The 24,515-nt window shown below is 50.0% G+C and overlaps 1 long non-coding RNA gene across 2 annotated transcripts; it reads left to right on the top strand.

The window, feature by feature from the left end:
* Positions 1 to 1,751: 1,751 nt before the first annotated feature.
* On the top strand, positions 1,752 to 11,271 carry LOC113890236. 2 transcript variants are annotated; one of them, XR_003510464.1, is made up of 3 exons: positions 1,752 to 4,049; positions 5,159 to 7,411; positions 10,810 to 11,271. It is a non-coding gene; the product is annotated as an uncharacterized LOC113890236 (long non-coding RNA). The 2 variants fall into 2 exon arrangements; XR_003510465.1 differs by lacking the exon at positions 10,810 to 11,271 and adding an exon at positions 7,592 to 7,737.
* The last annotated feature ends 13,244 nt before the right edge of the window (positions 11,272 to 24,515 follow it).

A 24,515-nucleotide genomic window follows, 5' to 3' on the forward strand; every position in this document is an offset into this window, starting at 1 on the left:
AGGAAAGTTATGACCAACCTAGATAGCATATTCAAAAGCAGAGACATCACTTTGCCAACAAAGGTCCATCTAGTCAAGGCTATGGTTTTTCCTGTGGTCATGTATGGATGTGAGAGTTGGACTGTGAAGAAAGCTGAGAGCCGAAGAACCGATGCTTTTGAACTGTGGTGTTGGAGAAGACTCTTGAGAGTCCCTTGGACTGCAAGGAGATCCAACCAGTCCATTCTAAAGGACATGAGTCCTGGGTGTTCTTTGGAAGGAATGATGCTAAAGCTGAAACTCCAGTACTTTGGCCACCTCATGTGAAGAGTTGACTCATTGAAGACTCTGATGCTGGGAGGGATTGGGGGCAGGAGGAGAAGGGGACAACAGAGGATGAGATGGCTGGATGGGATCACCGACTCAATGGACATGAGTTTGGGTGAGCTCTGGGAGTTGGTGATGGACAGGGAGGCCTGGCGTGCTGCAATTCATGGTCAAAAAGAGTCCGACATGACTGAGCGACTGAACTGAACTGAACTGATCCTGGTTATAATGAATGTGCTATGTCTCTATGACAAAAGTTATTCTTTCTGAGGAATAATTAAATGCAAAGAATTATTGAAATAACCCCTGTCTCATATTGAATGATCATGCAATGCAATTATGCAGTAAATTCTGATAATTATATTTCAATTGAGCCAAAACATTTAATTGAACTAAAATGTTATCATAGAGTATCCTCAAATATGCACACATATTTTAAATTTCCTCTCATGTAATCACCAGCAGAGCTTAATACTGAACTAGCAATTATTTGTGACCCCGTTGACTATAGCCTGCCAGGCTCCTCTGTCCATGGGGTTCTCCAGGCAAGAATACTGGAGTGCAGTGCCATTTGATCTGAGATGAAGCAGGGATTTGTGAATTTAGAAATTACTGAATTTTTATATAAGAAGGTGAACTTTATAAGGTCACTTGTTAAAATATAGAGCCACCTTTATCTTTTAAGCTTTCCAAAAATGTTGAGGCAGGTCCTAAGACACAGACCTGAGAGAGGCTCAGATGACACCCACAGGCCCTGGAACCGCATTTCAAGGCCTGTCCCACCTGAGATCGGCCGTGGCTGCAGACACACCGAAGCTGCTGGCAGTTGTGGTTTTTCATTCATAAAAATTTCATAAGTGAAAGAGTAGCTTTGGGCAGATTGAGAGCAGGGAGAGAGACGAGAGCAGCTACTCATTTCATTCTAAATAATTTCCCCAGAAAATTTCCAGTGTTTCTGTAAATGTGGAACTAACTGGCTTAATTCAACATTTTCTGGGGAATTGGGTATTGAAAGTCAGAACTTCTATGATATGTTAACACCGTGTTCTGGGCTTCATTTCCTTAGGGATCTTCTTTAATGACTGTGTTTCTTAAAAGTGAGAAAAAGCCAAGTGAAAAGGAACAAGGGAGAGAAAGGAAAAAACTCCTCTCGCAGAGATCACGTGCCGTCTTGGAGACATTTTAGTCAATACACATTTCTGAAGCTTTTCATCTGCAGCTGCGCCGGGCTGAATGCTGAGCCAATGCAATCCAAAGCCTTTAGAAGATGGCGTGCCACGTGTGCGCAAAAATGCTTCGTTATCACATCTCCGTGGGCGGTTTGATGCGAGCATGGTCCTGGGGAGGGAGGCGTGGGAGATGCTCCTGGGAGTGGACCTCCCTTTCTAGGACACTCACAGAGCGGGCTGGCAGGAGGGGGCGGTGCTAACACGGGGTCAGCTCCCCCAGCGGGTACGGACCCAGAAGCAGCGCTCCCTGCTTGGTACCCGGTAGGAAAGCTCTGGCACTGTGGCCCCTTGGGACACCTGGAGGGGACAGGCAGCGTGATCTCTTGGCCCTGACGCAGAAGAGTCGGGGTCCCCTACCTGTCAGGAGACGAGAGGAGATACAGGGAGGACGGGGAGGAAGGAGGTGGTGTCTGGGGGTCGAGGCAGGAGGCAACAGGAGCAGAAGGGGCCGGGACCCTGCCAGCCTCAGCCAGCTGCTCACTGCACCCCTACCCCAGGTCGGGGTGGCTGTCATCAGGTGGGCCTAGTCAGGGGCTCTGCACCCCTTTATGCAGTGGGGACTCAGAGACGTCAGGCGGCCCGACCAAAAAACAACCTGGGCTGAGTCAATTTCAAGCTTTTCAGAGAAAGCCAGATATCACCCCAACCAACGACGGGGGGTACCCCACGTGTCATCCGTCCACCTCCGCTTCCCTGGGCCCCCACCTTTGAGCAGGGCACCCTGGAGCCATTCCTCTGTCCACCGTGACTCTCCCCCTATCAGCTCCCTGCTGTGAGTCTGGGCCAGGCAAGCTGGTGGTGGCTGAGTCCTTCGCTAGAGCCAGCTCTCAGGAGGAGGCAGGGGGGGCGGGGGCGAGCAGCCTTTGTCCTTGTTGGGTGGCCTTCCTGTTCTCACACCAGGGCAAGGAGAATGAGGAAAGAAGGGAAAACCGGCTCCGCAGAGTGCTCGTGTTTGCAGAGAACGCGCAGGCAGCAAGCACCTCTGTAACAATGCGGACCACTCTCCCAGCCTCGTCCAGGGGAGTTCCGGGGCGCAGCGCTGGGCCTCCGAGGAGCTGGGTCACTGTCACGTGGGGGGACGTGCTGAGGAGGACCCACGTGCAGAGCAGAGGCTCTGGGCCTGGTCCCACCCCGCCATCTCCTATCAGGCACCTGTCGGCAAAGCTGTCGACTGGCTCGCCTCTCCGTCTCCACCTCTGTGAAGCCGGACGCCGCGCTCTTCTCTAACGGGCTGGTGGTGCTGACGGTGGGTAGATGCTGCAGCCCACGGGGCCCCTAAGCTGTGGGCTGTGGTTGTCTCGGTTCCCTGCGGTGATGGAAGCGGCACGTGCTGGCGTCAGCACAGGGTTCGGACACATGCTGCTGCTGGGGAGCTAGGTCATCTTGGAGCCTGGCCCAGAATGCTCAGAGACCTCTCAGCCCTGACTGCACCACCGCACCCCTGCCCCCTGGGTCCTCGGCCATGGCTCCGAGGTGCGGCTGGAGCCCTGTGTCCCAGGCGGGGTCCCTCTGCCTCTTGCCCCCCTCCCCATGGTCTTCAAACTCCTCAAGGCGGGTGAGTACCCACCCTGTCCAGATTCCAGCCCCCAGGGCAGTATTGGGTAGCGGGCTGGGACCTCGATGTGCCGTTTCATCCTGGAGTGGATGTGACCCCTGCCGTCCCTGGGCTCAGACCTTGGCGCCTGCCTGCACGATCCCCAGGCCCCCTCCCAGGCACTGGCAGGCAGAGTCCTCAGTGGGTTAACAGAAAAGTGGGGAGGGCATCTTCCCAGGGAAATGGCCCATGTTCGTGCAGCTGTTCCAGAAAATTACTGAACTGCATAGAAAATGTGTCTCTAGGTCCCCGAACCTGCCATCTCATCGGCCACCAGGGGTCTGGCCTCAGTGGAAGGGAAGGAGGAGACTGGGATTGCGGCCCCCCAGCCCTTCTGCTCCCCTCCGCCCCCACACCAGGCTCCCCAGGGTGGGGGTGGGGGCCGAGCTGCACCGGCTCTGTCTTCTGACCAACGCACGCAGAAGAATTACCTTGCACACTGCTGTCAGTCTTGAAATGGCTGCCGGTCGCCCTGCAGGCTGGAGTGTGAGGGGCACGTGTATCAACAGTCAGGTGGGCCCTGGACTCGGATGCCGGGTGGGGGTGCTGCGCTGGTGCGGAGCTGGGCCAGGGCAGTAAAGACCATCTCCCTGTCCCCCCACTCCGCCAACCCCTGGCTCTGCCTAGCCGCTCTCGCACTCTCTCTGAAGTCTTGGCAGGTTCGAGGCCTCAGCTGGCTAAACAAGCCTGGCAGGCCCCTGGGGAGCTGCTGAATGCCACGCGGGCAGGGGGTCTCTCTCTCCCCTCTGGCCTGCCTGCTGGAAACCTGCTGGCTCAGACTCTGAGAGGCCACAGAAGACCCCGGGGCACAGGTGACGCGACCCTCAGGGGCTACGCGCTGCCTGAGGCTGGGTTTGGCTGGTGGACAGAGCACAAACGGAGCATGCCTGTCCCTGAGCTTTCTTCAGTTGGAGTGAGAGGTGAGCTCTACGTGGGTCACTACTCCTGGGAGTGCTGGGGGCTGGTGGGAGGGATGACAACTTATTTTTAAAGACTCCAGTGGAAATGTCTCCTCACAGCTGTGAAAATACTCTCCGGATCAGCCATCCTGGCCAGCTTGTAGAGGGCAGGGTTTGTTCCAGGGCCTGGGGAGGGAAGTCTGTTTTCTCCTCATCCCTGAGAGAGTCCGAGGTGGACACGACCCTAAAACGCAGAGTGGTTTTTATATCCTCCCAGGTACCGGGTAGTGGCCCGCCGGCCAGCTGCTTCCCTCTGGCAGTTTTTCTAAACCCCTGGAGCAGCCGCGTCGGCCTCGAGCTGTGAGACTCCAGCCCGGAAGCCCCGTGGAGGGGTGGCCGCGCCTTTGTTCTCTGCAGTCGCGGTGCCGCCCCTGTAAGCGCTGTGTCAGCGCACGGGACAAATGCTCTGGGCCTCTGGATCAGTCCAGTCCAGTCGCTCAGTCATGTCCGGCTCTGCAACCCCACGGACTGTGGCACGCCAGGCCTCCCTGTCCATCACCAGCTCCCGGAGTTTACCCAAACCCATGTCCATTGAGTCAGTGATGCCATCCAGCCGTCTCATCCTCGGTTGTTCCCTTCTCCTCCCGCCTTCAATCTTTCCCAGCATCAGGGTTTGTTCCAATGAGTCAGTTCTTTGCATCAGGTGGCCAAAGTATTGGAGTTTCAGCTTCAGCCTCAGTCCTTCCAATGAATATTCAGGACTGATTTCCTTTAGGATGGACTGGTTGGATCTCCTTGTACTCCAAGGGACTCTCAAGAGTCTTCTCCAACACCACAGTTCAAAAGCATCAATTCTTTGGCCCTCAGCTTTCTTTATGGCCCACTTTCACATCTATACATGACCACTGGAAAAACCATAGCTTCTGGATAGATGTCCATAAAAACCTGACACCAAAGGCCCCCTTTGATTCCTGAAGCGGGATGTTCTGTTGGGACATCTGGAAGCGTCCTGGCCTCAATTTTCTAGTCTAAACGCTGAGCTCTCATTACAGATTGGCTCATAACACCATCAGCTAGGTCCTCGGAATCACGTTTATGGAAGGTTTTAAATCCACCCTGTATCTTCACAGGCGTTTTCTCCTTCCTGTGGTCCTACAGAAGGGGCGAGAGCGGACCGTCTTGTCTCACACGTAAAGAAGGAGAAACTCAGAGGTTTGTGGAACCGCCCAAGACCACTCATTCCTACGCGTCAAAAGACGTCTCCCGGACGAAAGCATCTAAAGGGCATTCGTTCTTGTTCCCAGGCCGCATGTCAGCACGGGCTCCCGCTCCACTCTGTGTGTGTGTGAGCGCTTTAATTGGTACCCACGTAAAACAGTCCTTTCTGTTGATTTTCTTCAGCAAGTTGTAATCACAGACTCTCTTCTGCCTCTTTCCTACGGGGAAGGCAGTCTCACTCAGGGTGAAGATAAAGCACAAGCCATCAGGGGCTAAATCTGTGCTGAAATTATGTGCTGTCTTCCCCCCCTCCCCCAAAGAGGAGCTGCCTTTTGATTAACGTTGCTGGGGGTATCTGGAGGCAAGTCGCAGAGCTGTCTGGGGGCAGTGCTAGGAGAAGGCCTACCCCGAGGCTGGCTGGAAGGTCTAGTGAGCTCACTCTCAGCTTAGTGGCTGCTGCTCACCGCCCATGCGCTGTGAGATGGTGCGAGAGGGGGTGAGAGCAGTGCGGGGCAGGAGGGCAGGGGAGGGGAGTCAGGTGCAGCTCCCTGAGTGAGACCGACGTGAACTCCTGGGTCGGGCATGGACATGGAGAGACGACCAGACGGGATGTCTCCGAGAAGCGAGACTCTGACGCTTTGGGCTCCCATGGAGTTTGCCCCGAACCGGTGGTGCACTGGTAGAGGCTTAACGACAAGCTGCCAGAAAAGGGTCCTGATCAGTAGCATCTGCTGGTTGCTCTGCTGTGAATCCTCCTGGAGCGGCAAGTGTTTCGAGATACCCAAAGCAGAGCTGGGGAGACGCAAGGTCAGCTCTCGGGAGCCCAGGCCTCTGGGGCGATGCAGGGAGGGCATCTGATGGGCAGGGCTGCGGTCCAGGGAGGGGAGCCCACGGGCATGCCCTGCCTTGTGGGGGCCTCTTGGCGGGCTCTTGGAGCAGCAGTCAGCGGGCCCTGGGACCCCGCCCGGCGCACCTGTCAGGGTGCTCCCTGCGACCAGCTGCTCTGGGTGTGGGTGTGATCACAGCACTTTGGTACCAAGGAGCTTGGAAGCCTCTTGTTTGGTCTCTGGCCAAAGCAGGACTGTCTTGTATGAGCCATGCTCTGGGGAGGTGGCCTTGCAGCCCCCTGCCCTGCCTGGGGCCCTGGTGCTGTGGACAGTCTGGCTCATTGCAGAACTCTCCCCATCTCTCCTTTCCTGCCTTCCGGCCTGTGTCCTACAGCTCCACCAATGGCCCCTCCGTCGCCGATGAGAAACGCCTCCGCCGCCTGACAGAGGCCCTCACGTGTCCTGAGCGCTCTCTCCTAAAGTTGCTCTTTTCCAGCTCCGGCCAAGTTCCCTGCCCCGAGCTTTTCCCCATTGGAGTCTCGGGCTGTCTGCAGAGCATCTCCCCACATGGGCCCCTAGAGACGGGGAAGAAGGCGTCGCTCTGGGAACTGACCCTTATCCCCAAACCACACTCCCGAACCAGATGCGTTCCGCTGTGGACACAGATCAACAATCTGGAAAGCTTTCAAATCCCCGCAGGTCGAGTTTTTGCAGTAAATGAGCTCCAAGAATCGCCATGGTAAAGCCCAGGGACTGGTCCCCTCTTCCTGACACCTCCTACCTTGCCTGCTTTTCGTCAAGACCTGCTGGCGGGTCATCGGGCCCCCATCATTGATGTTTTGGGCTTAATTTTCCCAGGTCTTATTCTCCCCCCTCTCACCTTCTCCCAGCCCTGTCTCCCTAATCAGAGCCCCTGCCTAGCACGCTGCCCCTGGGGCCTCCGTGGCCCCGTTCCCCGTTGTCCTCTCAGTCCAGAGGCTCTTCTGCACCATCCTTCAAGGCCCTGCCCTTCAGAACCTGCTCCTCTGTCCCTCCATGGGTGGTGGCTCCATGTGGCTCCTTCCTGACTGCTGTGAGGTCACGTGGACTCCTGCCTCGCCAGGCAGGAAAGACTGGTTTGCGAGCGATGGTTCACCTTCTGGGGAGGCCAGAGGACTCTCCTCCCATCCTGAGGGATGTCCAGGATGCCAGCCTTGGAGCCCAGTGATGGGCTGGCCTTGGCCCTCCACCTCCGAGCTGAGTGTTTTTGTTTATTGTGAAGAAGAACACACGCAGAGAAAGCTGAGTGGAACGTCAGTGTCTGGAGTCTAGGATTATGCGGCGGGAACCACCCAGGTGGTAAGTGGGGCCACACCCAGCTGCACGATCACTGTCTAAACAGATGAGGCCCGGGGACAGGGGAGCCGTCTCAGAGCTGTGTCAGAGGCTCATTTCGGCCCGGCTGGTTCACGGAGCGCTGGCTCAGCTTCCCCACCAGCAAACGGAGTCAGCGGCTGTCACCACCTGCCCCATCCTCAGGTGTACTGGGCAAATCACCGAAGGCAGAAAAACCTCTGACGTGGGCGCCAGGAGCTGGGAGTCTTCGTTAGTCCTGAAACAACAGAGAGCGATTTCAATGCCCTTGTCTCCATCAGAGCAGCTTCCCAGGTGGCTCAGTGGTAAAAAAAAAAAAAAAAAAAATCTGCCTGCTGATTCAGGAGATGCAGGAGACACAGATTCAGTCCCTGGGTTGGGAAGATCCCCTGGAGGAGGAAACAGCAACCCACTCCAGTATTCTTGTCTGGAAACTTCCATGGACACAGGAGCCTCGTGGGCTGCAGCCCATGGGGTTGCAAAGAGTCGGACATGACCGAGTGACTGAGTACATACGCACACCCTCTCCATCAGAAGGCTCCTTCTCTCTGATTTCGGGGACCCTTGATTTCCCCATCCTTGAAGGAATCCTGGCATCCTGAAAGAGGCCAGCCTCTGGCTTCGAGAAATCCAACCTGAATCCTCATGTTAATAAAGTGACTCATGTATGGGCTTAATGATCCCTTTGTTCCAGGGAGAACATGATTTCTACTGAGTGATAATCTATTTATGAATGATTGCATCTGATGAAACATTATTTTATCTTCTACCAGTGCTTATACTTTAATAACATCTTGTTGTTCAGTTGCTCAGTCATGTCCAGCTCTTTGCAACCCCATGGACTGCAGCAGGCCAGGCTTCCCTGTCCATCACCATCTCTCGGAGCTTGCTCAAATTCATGTCCTTTGAGTCAGTAATGCCGTCCAACCATCTCATCCTCTGTCATCCCCTTCTCCTTCTGCCTTCAATCTTTCCCAGCATCAGGGTCTTTTCCAATGAGTCAGCTCTTTGCATCAGGTGGCCAAAGTACTGGAGCTTCAGCTTCAGCATCAGTCCTTTCAATGAATATTCAGGGTTGATTTCCTTTAGGATGGACTGGTTTGATCTCCTTGCTGTCCAGGGGTCTCTCAGTCTTCTCCAGTATCACAGTTCAAAAGTATCATTTCTTCCGTGGTCAGCCTTCTTCATGGTCCAACTTTCACATTCATACTTGACTACTGGAAAAACCACAGCTTTGACTACATGGAGCTTTGTTGGCAAAGTGATATCTCTGCTTTTGAATACACTGTCTAGGTTTGTCGTAGCTTTCCTCCCAAGGAGCAATCACCTTTTAATTTCATGGTGTCTTAAGGAAGGACATTAGTAGCTAGTAGAAGAAACAGGGTCTGTTTTTCTTGGCTGACTTTGAAGGAGTTGGCTGGAATTGGTTCATTTTTCCAGAATGCCTAATGCTTGGAATTGTGAAATATATTACGCTTGCCTGTCTCAAGGGCACCTAAGCTTTTGCTATTGTATAAGGCAAACATCTTTTGCCCTCTTGCCGATCTGAGCATGTCTCGATGAGCTTGGCTGCTGTGTGATCCCTTCCAGCTGAAAGCGTTCAGCTCCAGAGAGGGTTGGTATTTGCATGGCAATTAGTTTGTATTCCTACACAAATTTTCATGGATTCAAGTTCTCCATAGAAAGGATGAACCAAAGGGTAAACTGAATCACAGATTAAAGGGCTCGTGTCAGGCAATTCTTTGAACAGTATTTTTTATGGTTTGGAACCGTCATTATTTGTAATATTCTCTGAAAAGCCAGCAAATAATTGTTTTCCCCCTACTGATTTTGTTCTTCTCGTCTTAGCAAATATTGATTCTTTCCACCCCCCCGCCAAACTTGGTCCTGAATGGGACTGAAATTAACAGGGCTGCTTTTGTTTTAATACAATGAACAAAAACTTGTATTTGGAAGAGTTCTTGTCCTGCCAAAACATCTGTGCCCAGCCCAGATGGCAACCCGGCTCTGGAAATAGGGTCTGTGAGTTAAACGCTTCTGCCCAGTCAGCATGCACAGTGAATGTGCTGAATTCTTATAGGCTCTACAAAAATAGTAACTTTTGAAAACTTCTTGGCAACAGAAGGCTTTTTTTTTTTCTTCAACGTGTTAAGAATGTGGGACTTCCCCACTAGATAACTAAGTAGAGAAAAGCCCAATTTATCATCAGAAAGTCTGCTCATCAGCATTGCCTTTAACATTTTGTATCTCTAACGTATATTGTATTTATAACAGCATTGATGTGAATGATGTCATGATGTAGGAAGGATTGATGATTCCAACATAGTGGTGGTAGAGCTGTTCTGACCTCTAGGATTTTTTCCACGCATTGAAAAGAAGTTATGAAGAGGGAGTGTACTTGTCAAGAATGTCAAGTGGGAGATTTTCGTAAAAGATGTAGGGGCAGTTCCAAGTTGTGCCTTGGAAATGTTTCTTTGTTATTCTCAGCATTTTCCAAACTGCCAAAGCTTTCAGCCTCTTTGATGGGATCCATAGCCTAAATATATCTGAGAAGTGGAAAGAGACACTTCTGTTTTTTTTCTTCAACCAGCAAAACTTTATTGAGTGCCAGCTGTGTAGCTTAGGCCTTGAGTAAGTGGCAAAGGCTGAAGAAAGGAGCGTATAAACTCATCATGCACGTGCAGCTCAGTTTCCTAGACAGTGTCAGGTCCTAGAATTAACTGCGTGATTTAGTTTTGTAAGAGAAAGGGTTTTAAGTGCTGTCCTGGCTGTGGGAGAATGGTCTGCCCTTTCTTCCCCGGAAGTAGGTGACTCCCAGTTCATCATGACAGGCTGCGTGCATGCACGTGTGTGCTGCCGTGTCCCACGCTTTGCAACCCCTGGACTGGAGCCTGCCAGCTCCACTGTTCATGGAGTTTCCCAGTCAAGCATACTGGAGTGGATTGCCACTTCCTATTCCAGGGCATCTTTCTGACCCAGGGATCGAACCCTCATCTCCTTCATCTCCTGCATTGGCAGGTGGATTCTTTACCAACTGCACAGGGTTTTGACCTTCAAATCGATGGACTATTCTCCTAGATATACTTATGTACTTCACTCTTCTGGTTCAAAATTATATTTGTGAGTTTTATTCAAGTGTAGCTGTTGTTTGTTCATTTTTATTGCTGTAAGTATTTCAGTATATTGGATTCATAAAATTTACTTATCTATCCTGGCTTATTTTTTTTTTTTTTGGTTGAATTTTCCAGTGAAGCTGTCTAGATCTGGAGTTTTCTTTGAGGGAAAAAATTTTCACTTATGATTCAGTTTCTTTGATGATTATAGGCTTTCCATGCTTTAAGTGCCAAGTTTTTATAAACTGGCCATTCTGTCTTCATTTTCAGGTTTATTTGGAGAATTGTTGGATTTTTGAAACAACACCGTTACTGCCTTTTTCCTATCTGATGACCTGTGACGGTGTTTCTCTTCTCGTGTTTGATGGTATCTGCTTGTGCGTTGGAGTATCAGCATGCTGAAGCCGTGTGCCGTACGTGCGAGTCGCGACTGACTCTCTGCAACACCAGGGATTGTAGCTCGCCAGGCTCCTCCGTCAGTGGGATTTTCCTGGCGAGGATACTGGAGTAGATAGCCATTCCCTTCATCACGGGATCTTCCTGACCCAGGGATCAAACCCTCGTCTCCTGTACTGCAGGCGGATTCTTTACCCACTGAGCCAACAGGGAAGCCCTTCTGCCTTTTTCCTTTATTCCTAATGAATCTCACAGGGTAGTGACACTAATTGTAGTTTCTTCCAAATAACCAATATGTGTATCTACTCTAATAAATATTTTCTTTTTATTTTTTAACCTGTGGTCCTTTTAATATTCTTTCTTGATATTTTCATTTTACTTGTTTTGGTGTTCTTTTCCAAATGTCCTGAGATGAATGGTTAACTCATTTATTCTTAGTGTTAGTCCCACCTCACATACAATATAAGGCTATATATTTTCCTCTAAATACAGCATTACCTGCATCTCATAATTCTGTTAAGTAGTATTTGCTATTGTTCAATAGAAATAATTTCCAGTTTCCCCTGTGATGATTTCAAACCTATGGGTTATTCAGAAGCATATTGATTTCCAATAATATGGAGATTTTTAGCTATCTTTCATTATTATAGGCATATCTCATTTTATTGCATTTCACTTTGCAGATATTGCCTTTTTTTTTTTTTTAACAAATTGAAAGTCTGTGGCATCCCTGCTTTGAGCAAATCTATTGGTGTCATTTTTTCTAGTAGTATTTTCTCACTTTGTGTATCTACGTCACATTTTGGTAATTCTCAAATGGCTTCCCTGGTGGCTCAGACAGTAAAGAATCTGCCTGCAATGGAGGAGATCCAGGTTCAATCCTTGGGTTGGGAAGATTCCCTGGAGAAGGGAATGGCAGCCCACTCCAGTATTCTTGCCTGGAGAATCCTCTGAACAGAGGAGCCTGGCAGGCTACAGTCCATGGGGCTGCAAAAAGTTGGATTTGACTGAGTGACTGACACACTCTCTTGGTAATTCTCAAAAATGTTTCAAAACTTCATTATTATTTTTGTTATGATGATCTGTGATCAGTGATCTTTCATGTTAATTGCTCAGTTGCTCAGTCATGTCTGACTCTTTTTGACCCCATGGACTGTAACCCACCAGGCTCCTCTGTCCATAGAATTCCCCAGGCAAGATTACTGAAAAGGGTTGCTGTTCCCTTCTCCAGTCTTTCATATTACTACTGTAATTGTTTTGGGCACCATCAAAGGTGATGAATTTGATTGATAAGTGTGTGCATCTGACTGCTGCGTGGAATGACTGCTTCCCCACCTCCCTCTCTCTCTTCAGGTCTCCTTATTCCCTGAGACACAACAATATTGAAATTAGGCCCAATTCATAATCCTAATGCTCAGTGAAAGGAAGAGTCACGTGTTTCTCACTTTAAATCAAAAGCTAGAAGTGATTAAGCTTAGAGAGGAAGGCAAGTCAAAAGCTGAGAGAGGCCAAAAGCTAGGCCTCCTATGCCAAACGATTCTCTGAGGTGTGAATGCAAAGAAGTGCTTGAGGGAAATTAAAACTGCTGCTTCAGTGAACACATGGATGTTGAGAAAGGAAAAAAGCCTTATTGGGAGGAAGTTCTAGTGGTCTGCATGGAAGATCAGACCAGCTACAACACTCTCTGAAGCCTAAGCCAGAGCAAGACCCTAACTCCCTTCGACTCTGTGAAGGGCAAGAGAGGTGAGAAAGGTGCAGAAGAAAAGTCTGAAACTCGCAGAAGCTGGTCCCTGAAACGGAAGGAAAGAAGGCATCCTTAAATGTAAAAGTGAAAGTGAAGGGGCAGGTTCCGACACAGGCGCTGCAGTGAGTTCTCCAGAAGATCCAGCGGAGATATTCAGGAAGGTGGCCTGGGAACAACACGTTTCCAGCGTAGGTGAAGCAGCCTTCTGTTGGAAGAAGATGCCATCTAGGACTCTCATAGCGAGGAAAAGTCAAGGCCGGGCATCAAAGCTTCAAAGGACAGGCTGGCTCTCTTATGAGGGGCTAATGCAGCCTGTGACCTTAAGGTGGAACCAATTCCCATTTATCATTACAAAAGGCCTAGGGTCCTTAAGAATTATGCTACATGGGCTCTGCCTGTGCTCTAGAAATGGAACAACAAAGCCTGGTTTACTGCTTACGACATGGTTTACTGAATATTTTAAGCTCACTGTTAAGACCTACTGCTCAGGAAAAAAGGTTCCTTTCAAAATATTGCTGCTCGTTGACAACGTACCTGGTCACCCAAGAGCTCTGATGGAGATGGGCAACAAGATTGATGTTGTTTACATGCCTGGTAGCACAACATCCATTCTGCAGCCCATGGGTCAGGGGGTAAATTTGAATTTCAAGTCTTATTATTTAAGAAATACATTTTGCAAGGCTATAACTGCCATAGACAACAATTTCTCTGATGGATCCAGTCAAAACCTTCTGGAAAGGATACATCATTCTAGATGCCATTAAGGATGTTTGCAATTCATAGGTAGAAGTCAAAATATTGACATTAATAGGAGTTTGGGAGAATTGGATGCCAACCCTCACGGATGACTCTGAGGGCTCAAGACTTGAGTGGAAAAAGTAACTGTAGATGTGGTAGAAACAGCAAGGGAGCTAGAATGAGAGCTTCAGTTGTGCCTGAATTGCTGCAATCTCATGATACGACTTGAACAGATGAGGAGTTGCTTCTTAGGGATGAGCAAAGAAAGAGGTTTCTTGAGACGGATCCACGCCTGGTGAAAATGGTGCGGAGTTTGTTGAAATGACAACAAACATTTCGAATATTACGTAGTAAATTTGGTTCTTGAATCAGCAGCAGGATCTGAGAGGACTGACTCCAATTTCTACTGTAGGTAAAATGCTATCAAGCATCGTTGCCTGCTACAGAGGAAGTGTCCATAAAAGAAAGTGTCAATTGATGTACCAAAGTTTATTGTCTTATTTTAAGTAATCGCCACCCTGACCCCAGCCTTCGGCAACCATCACCCTGATCTGTCAGCAGCAACTGCAACAGAGACAAGACCCTCCTCCAGCAAAAAGATTATGATTTGCTGAAGGCTCAGATGATGGTTAGCACTTTTAGCAAAGGAGAATTTGTAATTAAGGTATACATGTGAAAAACAAATACACGATGCGGTTGCACACCAACTAGACTACAGTATACTGTAAACTCAACTTTTATACACGTTGGGAAAAAGATTTTCTTTTTTCTGCAGAACTGCACAACATGTGGGGTCTTCGTTACCTAACCAAGGATCAGGTCGGCCTCACCTGCCTTGCAAGGTGGATTCTTAATCACTGGGCCACCAGGGAAGTCCCTCTCAATTTGTTTTTCTTCCTTCTTGTTTTCCCTCTTTCAGATTTTAGATTTTTCCTTGTCTTTAGTGAAATGCAGTATTCTTGCCGGGGGAATCCCATGGACAGGGAAGCCTGGTGGGCTACAGTCCATAGGGTGACAAAGAGTTGGACACGACTGAAGTGATTTAGCATGCACACACAGTCTCATTAGAAGGGGCTTCCCAGGTGGCACTAAAAATAGAGAACCTTCCTGCCAATGCAGGATACATGGGTTTGATCCCTGGGTTGGGAAGATCCCCTGGAGAAGGGCACGGCAATCCACTCCAGTATTCCTGCCTGGAGAATCCCATGAACAGAGGAGTCTGGTGGGCTACAGTCCATGGGGTCCCAAAGAGTGGGACATGATGAGCAACTTAACACGCACACAATCTCATTAGAGAATCTGTCTAGTTTCAGTCCCTAATATTCATTTATCAACCCTTCTATTAAATGTTCTATTTCTCTGTTTCTTTCTGGTACATTCTGGATAATTTCTTCTGCTTTTTCCTCCAGTTTATTAGTTCTCTCCTCATCTGTATCAAACAACTTGTTAATTCTATCCCTTGTATTTTTGATGTAGATTATTATAATTTAGACTGCTTTAAGTTCTGAATCTTTTTAAAATCTGCCAAATTATATTTTCTAGTTGACTGTGTGCTATAGAGCACAAAAAGTCAAGAAGCAACAGTTATAACCAGACATGGAACAACAGACCAGTTCCAAATCAGGAAAGAAGTACATCAGTTCAGTTCAGTTGCTCAATCGTGTCCGACTTTTTGCGACTCCAAGAATTGTAGCACGCCAGGCCTCCCTGTCCATCACCAACTCCTGGAGTTCACTCAAGCTCCCGTCCATCGAGTCGGTGATGCCATCCAGCCATCTCATCCTCTGTCGTCCCCTTCTCCTCTTGACCCCAATCCCTCCCAGCATCAGAGTCTTTTCCAATGAGTCAACTCTTCTCATGAGGTGGCCAAAGTACTAGAGTTTCAGCTTTAGCATCATTCCCTCCAAAGAACACCCAGGGCTGATCTCCTTCAGAATGGACTGGTTGGATCTCCTTGCCATCCAAGGGACTCTCAAGAATCTTCTTCAACACCACAGTTCAAAAGCATCAATTCTTTGGTGCTCAGCTTTCTTCACAGTCCAACTCTCACACCCATACATGACCACTGGAAAAACCATAGCCTTGGCTAGACAGACCTTTGTTGGCAAAGTATTGTCTCTGCTTTTGAATATGCTGTCTAGGTTGATCATAACTTTTCTTCCAAGGAGTAAGCGTGTTTTAATTTCATGGCTGCAGTGAAGTACATCAGTCCTGTGTATTTTCACCATGCTTATTTAACTTATATGCAGAGTACATCATGAGAAACGCTGGGCTGGATGAAGCACAAGCTGGAATCAAGATTGCCGGGAGAAATATCAATAACCTCAGATATGTAGATGACACCACTCTTATGGCAGAAAGTGAAGAGGAACTAAAAAGCCTCTTGATGAAAGTGAAAGAGGAGAGTGAAAAAGTTGGCTTAAAGCTCAACATTCAGAAAATGAAGATCATGGCATCTGGTCACATCACTTCATGCCAAATAGATGGGGAAACAATGGAAACAGTGACAGACCTTATTTTGGGGGCTCCAAAATCACTGCAGATGGTGATTGCAGCCATGAAATTAAAAGACCCTTGCTCCTTAGAAGAAAAACTATGACCAACCTAGACAGCACAGTAAAAAGCAGAGGTATTACTTTGTCGACTAAGGTCCATCTAGTCAAAGCTTTGGTTTTCCAGTGGTCATGTATGGACGTGAGTGGGACTATAAAGAAAGCTGAGCACCAGAGAATTGATGCTTTCAAATTGTGGTGTTGGAGAAGACTCTTGAGAGTCCCTTGGACTGTAAGGAGATCCAACCAGTCCATCCTAAAGGAGATCAGTCCTGAATATTCATTGGAAGGACTGATGCTGAAGTTGAAAGTCCAACACTTTGGCCACCTGAGGCGAAGAGCTGACTCATTGGAAAAGACCCTGATGCTGGGAAAGATTGAAGTCAGGAGGAGAAGGGGACGACAGAGGATGAGATGGCTGGATGGCATCACTGACTCAATGGACATGAGTTTGATCAAGCTCCGGGAGTTGGTGATGGTCAGGGAAGCCTGGCATGCTGCGGTTCATGGGGTCGAAAAGAGTCAGACACAACTGAACTGATAGGGCACAAAGCGGTGTTTTGTTCCTAGTACAGACATGTTTTAAATCTGTGACTGAAAATGACAATGTCTGAAGACTTCAGGTCAGATTTTGCCACCTGTTGTTTCTGCACACCTCACTGATGGTGACTTGTTTTGTCATGTATTTGATTAATTTTCATGGGAAGCTCTCCTTTGTTAAAAACTTGTGTGGATATTCTTTGAGGCCTAAGGTGAAGATGAACTCCTCGAGAAATAATATACATCCTCTTGGGTACAGTTTTCAGGGGAATTTATAGTATAGGAACACTTTAGATTAGAAACTTGTGGCTTGATGAGCCGTACAGGTGGTGTGAATGAAGGTTATAAGTTCTATGAGGGCTGGCATGGGTGTACTTTCTCAGGAACTCTCTTTCCCCGCTTGGTCAGGACCAGGGCAATTTTCCTGCTAGGCTTTCTGTTGCTGTTGTTGTTGCTGGTTTTCACCTACAGAGGTCTAGGCCTTCGTAGACTGAACTTTGGGGCCACAGAGCAGGGCGGTCTCCGGTCACACTTCTCTGTGTGGTGAGGCTGGTCTTTGACTTCACCTTCCTCATGTGCTGAATTCTCCCTCTATTTAACACCACATCATGTGTGTGTGTTACTCACCCAGTCGTATCCGACTTTGCGACCCCATGGACGGTAGCCCGGCAGGCTCCTCTGCCCATGGGATTTCCCAGGGAAGAATACTGGAGCGGGTTGCCTTTTCCTTCTCCAGGGGAACTTCCTGACCCAGGGATCAAAGCCATTGTCTCTTATGTCTCCTGTGCCCTGGCAGGCAGGTTCTTTACTGTCTGAGCCATCAGGGAAACCTTAAAAACAACATTAATTTCTCTTTATTATTTTAATCAGTTTTTATTTAGATTTATGCATATACTTATTAATTTTGTTGCTCTTTATTCCTACCTGTAGTTCTAGGTTTCTCTTTGGAATCATTTTCTTTCTTCTTGAGGAAAATGCTGGAATTTTCTTTAATAATAGATTTCTGGTGATGGATTTTCTTAGTTTTTTTTTGCCTGAGAATGTGTAGTCATTATTTTGCTTTTATTCTTAAAGGCTTTTTTTCACTGAGAATGTGACCTTAGGTTGATAGTTATTTTCTTTTAGTACCTTAAAGGCACCTTCTGACTTTCACTGTTTCCTTTGGGATGTCACCTGTCCATGTAATAGTTACTCTTTTGCAGGTAATAATTTCCATTTCCAGTTGCTTTTAAGAGAGTTTGTTTGGTCTTTGTTTTTCTGTGCTTCCATCGTGAAGTGTCTAGGTTTAACTTACTTTTTCTTTCTCTAGTTTGGCGTCCACTAAACTTTGTGAATCATCTGTCAATTGATGTATTTCATCAGTTATGGAAAATTCTCAGTCATTATCTTCTCGAATATTGCTTCTGCCCCACTCTTGTTCCCTTCTCTTCCCTTCCCCTCAACTTAAACTTAACATGCGCTAATTGTTTTCATTCAAATCTCCATATCCTGTCCCTCTTCATTTTTCTTCCTTTGTATTTCATACTTCACTTTGGATATTTGTTGTTTATCTATCTTCTGGTTCACCAATTCTCTCTTCAGCTATGCTTTTAAAGACTGCTCTTAAACCCATTTAGTTTTTTTTTTTGGAAAAAAAATGAGTTATTCATTTTTCAACACTTTTAAAAATACTTAGGTCCTTAAGGAATATTTCCCAGCTCTTCCCCCAAATTTTCATTATTTTCTTTGTTCTCCTTGAGCATAATCCTCCTCTGTTTCCAGTTGTTACTACAGGTTATATTTCAGTTTACCTTTATTTGGTCGTTTCACTGGGCTCTTCAGACAATAAAAGCAAACACGTGGATGTAAGCTGTTTGAAGTCTTGTGTGGTCTTTTTTGATTGGGGAAACAAATAAACACACCTGTGGTCACTCAGCAAGGAGAGCTGAGGTTGGCACATTGAGGCTCCACATGATTCTGTGAATGGAGAGCTGGACCCGAGCGCCCCTCCCTCCCCATGCCCTCCCTGGAGCCTCAGCTTACCTGGCTTTCCAGCTGCAGAGGCACACTGGAGGAGAAGCCACAGCCTAAAGGCCAAACCTGGACAGGCTGGCTTTAGTCCTGGCTCCCCCTGCCAGGGAGGTGACAGGAAACAGGAAAACCAGAGAAGAAACCTCGTGTAAGGAGGGTGGGAGCAGATAGCTCAGAGGGAACCTGGCTCTGTCCAGAACTGTCTCCCTCCAGCCAGAGCGGTCCATGTGCCTGGCAGAGTGGTGCCCACGGGCTCTCCCTCCAGCCAGAGTGGTCCATGTGCCTGGCAGAGTGGTGCCCACGGGCTGTGTGTGTTCTGGGGGGCAGGGGACCCAGGCATGAGGAACAGAAGTAGATGGACAGACTGTGGGTGGATGAAATCTGTCTACACACTGCTCTCTATTAACCAGGGGGATGGAAGGTGTGAGAAGGAGAGTGAAGGTTGCAGAAAACCCCAGATGTGGAAAAACAGACCTCAGTGAGCTCGAGGTCACCTGCTTGGGTGTTAATTGTGGCAAAGACACAGTGGAGTCCTCTAGACGATGTTTCTCAACCCCCAACCTGCAGACACATATTCCGGGCATCTTATCAAATGCAGATTCAGGTTAGGTGGGTCCCAGGCGATGCTGGTGCTGGAGGTCTGGGGACCACCCAGAGCGCAAGGTTGTCTAGGAGCCCCTCCGTCACTTGGCAGAGCTCCGCACAGACAATGATCCCTATGACTGGTCCTGACTCTTCCTGTAACCACCTGGATGCATGCGATTTGGCCTATTTGTTTGAAAACAGCCTCATGCTTGAGATCAGTCCTGCTTTCCAGATGGTAGAATTGTTTGTGGATTTTCTCTGGAAATTTTATTATTACCTTTGGATTCTCAAAGGAGTCCACAGCTGCGATTATTTTCGTCAATGTCATTGATGTTAGCATAATAGCTAAATGTCTTTGTCATTTTGGAAATTATTCCTCATCTTTAAAAATCACAGTAGGTCCCTGTAACAACACTGCCCGTCTTGCCCTGGGCCCTGGTGGCCTCACGGATCACTTTGGTCCTGTTAAGTGGAAATTATAAACATGAGGTTATTCCCCTCAAAGCTTTGGGAGGAACTGGGGAGCATCTGTCCATTTCCATTCCTGGAATTGACAGGCTGCTTTTAGCCCCAACAGACAGAAGCCTGCCCAGCACGTGTCTGTGTTCCCTTAACCAGGGAACCCTCTCCCTGCTTGGCATTATATTGTGTGAAGGTCACAGTTTGATCATTTGAATCAACTGACCCTGGCCACTGGGGACCCATTTGTAACAGGAACAGCCTCCCTTTTCCTGGCAAAATTGTCCAGTGATACAAATCGCTCCTAGTTGTCTCCTGACCTCCCATCCAGAGGATGGAGGGACTGGTGGTGTGTGGTTTGGACGACACTTTGGGGCCTGAGCACTTATTCGGACGCCCTGCGGGCCCATCACTCCTGCAGTCCTGCCGGGAGGGTGGTGGTGGCCCCCTTGCCTGGTGACCCTGTGTCCCAGGGTCCCAGGAGTGCAGGGCAAGGGTCATGGTTGTGGGGGGCTGCCCCCAAGCTCATTCCGCCCTGTGTTTTGTTTTGAATCACCTTTCTCCCTAAGAGTGTGTCTTATCCCCACTCTAACTGTGGAAAATTCTTCAAGAGATGGGAATACCAGACCACCTGACCTGCCTCCTGAGAAACCTGTATGCAGGTGAGGAAGCACCAGTTAGAACTGGACATGGAACAACAGACTGGTTCCAAATCGGGAAAGGAGTACATCAAGACTGTATATTGTCACCCTGCTTATTTAACTTCTATGCAGTGTACATCATGAGAAACGCTGGGCTGAATGAAGCACAAGCTGGAATCAAGATTGCCTGGGGAAATATCAATAACCTCAGATATGCAGATGACGCCACCCTTATGGCAGAAACCAAAGAAAAGAGCCTCTTGATGAAAGTGAAAGGGGAGAGTGAAAAAGTTGGCTTAAAATTAACATTCAGAAAACTAAGATCATGGTATTCAGTCCCATCACTTCATGGAAGATAGATGGGAAAACAGTAGAAACAGTGACAGACTTTATTTTCTTGGGCTCCAAAATCATTGCAGATGGTGATTGTAGCCATGAAATTAAAAGACGTTTGCTCCTTGGAAGGAAAGCTATGACAAACCTAGACAGCCTATTAAAAAGCAGAGACATCAGTTTGCCAACAAAGGTCTGTCTAGTCAAAGCTATGGTTTTTCCAGTAGTCATGTGTGGATGTAAGAACTGGACTATAAAGAAAGCTGAGCACTAAAGAATTGATGCTTTTGAACTGTGGTGTTGGAGAAGACTCTTGAGAGTCCCTTGGACTGCAAGGAGATCCACCCAGTCCATCCTAAAGGAGATTGGTCCTGAATATTCAGTGGAAGGACCGATGCTGAAGCTGAAGCTCTAATTCTTTGGCCATCTGATGCGAAGAGCTAACTCATTAGAAAAGACCCTGATGCTGGGAAAGATTGAGGGCAGGAAGAGAAGGGGAAGACAGAGGATGAGATGGTTGGATGGCATCACGGGCTCAACGGACATGAGTTTGGGTAAACTCTGGGAGCTGGTGATGGACAGGGAGGCCTGGCGTGCTGCAGTCCATGGGGTCACAAAGAGTCAGACACAACTGAGCGACTGGACTGAACTGAGTGCTGTTGACAGATGTGCTCATTCTTGTATTTAAACAGGTATTAGCAATGGCTGAAGATGAGCTAAAAAATAAGTCATCTTTCTAAACAGGCTCTGGAACACCAGGCTGGTGCTCATGGCTCCTGACACAGCACTTGCATGGCCGGTGTCCATGGGAAACTGCTTTGCAGGGCAGCAGGGCCCGGGCGCATGCACAGGAGGTGTGAGGTACGGCAGTGGACGTCCCCGGGCCTGCTGGAGGGGGCTGGACACCACACTGGACATGGAGCCTGCCCTGCTTACCAGGTTCTGGGGTCCCACGTCCATTAACAGTGGCTCCAAGGCTCCTGTTTGGCTCTTGGCCTTACTGTTTGTAAGATGAAGGGTCAGGACTGTGCATGTGGGGTGGTGCTCTGGGAGGTGCTGACCTCTTGGAGGGAGGCCGGGCAGGTACAGGCTCACCGATGTGCAGGGGACCAGCTCTGGACCCTTTGTCCCAGGCTAGGATGGATGCTCTCAGCTGTTTCTTGGAGAGGGGGTTATCTTGTTTCTCGGGGAGCATAGTCTTGGGATGCAGGAGACACCCTCACCCCTCATCACCTAGGGGGGAAAGTGTGGACTCTGAGTTGGGGACCCACCACGTGGCAGGGTGACCACCCTCGTAGAGCTGGTTCACTGGTCCCCCTGCCCACTCGGCCACATGCTTGGAGGCTCCCCTTGGGAGAAGCAGGGGAGCTGAGGAAGGTAAGGCCACCCCATGGACTCCTGGGGCTCTCAGGCACCGAGAGCCTGCACCCTGTGGCCTCAGCCCTTTCTCCCCATCCTGCGACACGTGCAGCTGGTCCAGCAGCTGCCCCTCAGAATGCTTCTCAACCCCAGGCTCCGGGGGCCTCACCCATCAGTCAGAGCTGGCAGACAAGTCGAAACCTGGCTATTATCTCAGCCAAGATGTAGGCTGCCACTCTGGGGGTCTGGACACCCTGGAGGAGAAAGGGTCAGGACCTCAAGGTAGGGGCGCTGAGATTGTAAGCTAGGGGGACAGCCGGGGGCGGGGTGGTGAGAACAGGCACAGGGGCTGCCTTGACCTGGAGCCTGGGAATGGGAGCCGTGGGGGTCCTTCAGTGAGGAAGGAGCCTGGAGGGGCCCGTGTGTGGGGTGGGGACTCCACTCTAGGGACCAGGGGCCCTCCAGGGGGGCTGGCCCGTGAGCTCTGAGGACAGGCTGGGGGAGCGTCTACATGGAGAGGTTCTAGGTGAAGGCTGAGGGGGTCAGTGGGCAGCCTCAGGTGAAAGGAGAGACGCACGCAGGCGTGCACCTGCCTGGGGGGAGAGGAGATGGGGAGGAGGCGGTGGCCAGGGACACGGAGGGGGCACTTGTGCTCTGGGCGGTCGAAAACCCACTGGGATAGGAAACTCTGGGGGCACTGCTGTGTGCGGGGCTGGGAGGTGTCGGGCTCTGGGGAGGAGAAGTCAAGGACTAGGCAGCATGCCCAGGCGACCTCACAGCACCTGGCTGGTACCTGGTGGGCAGCTGGGGAGCACCTGGCAGGCACCATTTGATTGCTCAGATCTAGCCCGCTGGTCCACCTCCCCGAACTGCTCAAATGCCTGGGCTGCCATGCCCACTCACGTGCGCAGAGATCCCTGTGGCTCCCAAACCAGGAAAGTCTTCACAGCGGTGCCATCACAGCCTGTGGGGCTGGGGCAGCATGACCCACGGCCCGTGATGGCCCCTCATGCCCAGCTGGCTGGTAGGTGATCCAGATCCAGACTCCCTTTCGAGCCTGCTTCCTCGGGTACCCTCCTGGTACCCACTGCCCTAGATCTGTTTGCCCAGGAAACACGCCTCACCCATGGATCTCCATCTCAGAAAGAACACCTGTGAGGGAGAGAGGCGGGATCGGGTGGAGCGAGAAGGGAGCCGGGAGGCTGCAGTGGCTTCTGCGGGTCCCACAGGGAGCTCCCAGGGGCGCGGCCCTCTCCACCTGTTGCCCAAGGAGGCAGAGTCTGGGCCTGTGGACTCTCCGCACCATGCCACCCTTGGATGGGTGATGCCTGGAGAGGTTCCCTGTGGTCTGGCTGGGTGCAGTCTTGGGTGAGGGCAACTCCCAAGGGAGCCTCGGTGTCAGTGGCCAACACACCTGGTGGTTGGGATGACAGCTGTCCCTCTCTCAGGGGGCTCTGGGGGTCCACATGGCACCCCCTAGACCCTGTTGCGCATGGAAACATGCTCCTCCTTTAGGTGGGAGACTTCAGATAGGCCATTTGGAGCATGTCCGTGGTTGAAAAGGGAGAGGAGGGCAGAGGGAGAAATACGGAAGTAACCGGGTGAAAAATAACTTTTAGCTGCTGGGTAGAATGTGGGATCCCCAGCGGCTGGAACGGTGGTGGGGGGCTCGGTTTTCTGGAAGAGGAGGGTCTCATGAAGGGGCCCAAGAAGAGCAGCCAGCAGACCAGCTGGACCCCGGGGAGCATGGAGCCCAGAAGTGGGGGACGTGGGCCTCAGAAGAGGATGTCATCACCTACAGTGCCTGCTCCTGGGGGCCAGAGGAGGCCAGGGCTGAGCTCGGGCTCTGCCTCTGCTGATACAGAGGACCAGGAAGAGCCAGGAAGAGCCCCCCGTCCTGATCAGAGAAGTGGTGTGCACGGCTGGGAAGAACAAGGCTCTGTCCGGGCCAGAGGACTCGAGGGCCGCGGAGTGCGATGGAGGTGGGACGCAGTGGATGGGAGGACTTCCGGTTCCATGACTTCACCTGGTTGGTGAAGCAGAGAGCGTGGGGAACAGGGCGTGGCCGTGCAGGGAGGGTCTGCTGCCTGGCCTTGTCCTTGGGGTGTCTGCCACCCCGGCTCACAGGGTACCCGGACGCAAGAGAGAACTTCCCCTCCCCGCTGCCCTCCAGCCTGCCAGGGGCCTTGCACAAGTAGAACAGAGATCTTGAACCGCCAGACTAGGAATTTTTTCCCTGGAAAAGAGAAGGTCATCCTTAGGGCGTTTTGCTGGAAGGTCTGAGATGCTAAGCCACTGCAGTCGTTTCCGACTCTGTGCGACCTCATAGACGGCAGTCCACCAGGCTCCCCCATCCCTGGGATTCTCCAGGCAAGAATACTGGAGTGGGTTGCTATTTCCTTCTCCAAAGCATGAAAGTGAAAAGTGAAAGTGAAGTCGCTCAGTCGTGTCCAACTCTTAGCGACCCCATGGACTGCAGCCTACCAGGCTCCTCCATCCATGGGATTTTTCAGGCAAGAGGTCTGAGATGAATTCCCTTTAAATCGAAAATCCGAAAGGCGTTGCCAAACTAATATTGATACAGTCTGTGAGCCTGGCGGGCACTTTACTGTTTATAAA

This window comes from Bos indicus x Bos taurus, chromosome 3 (genome assembly GCF_003369695.1).
Source record: "Bos indicus x Bos taurus breed Angus x Brahman F1 hybrid chromosome 3, Bos_hybrid_MaternalHap_v2.0, whole genome shotgun sequence".
Lineage (NCBI taxonomy): Eukaryota > Metazoa > Chordata > Mammalia > Artiodactyla > Bovidae > Bos > Bos indicus x Bos taurus.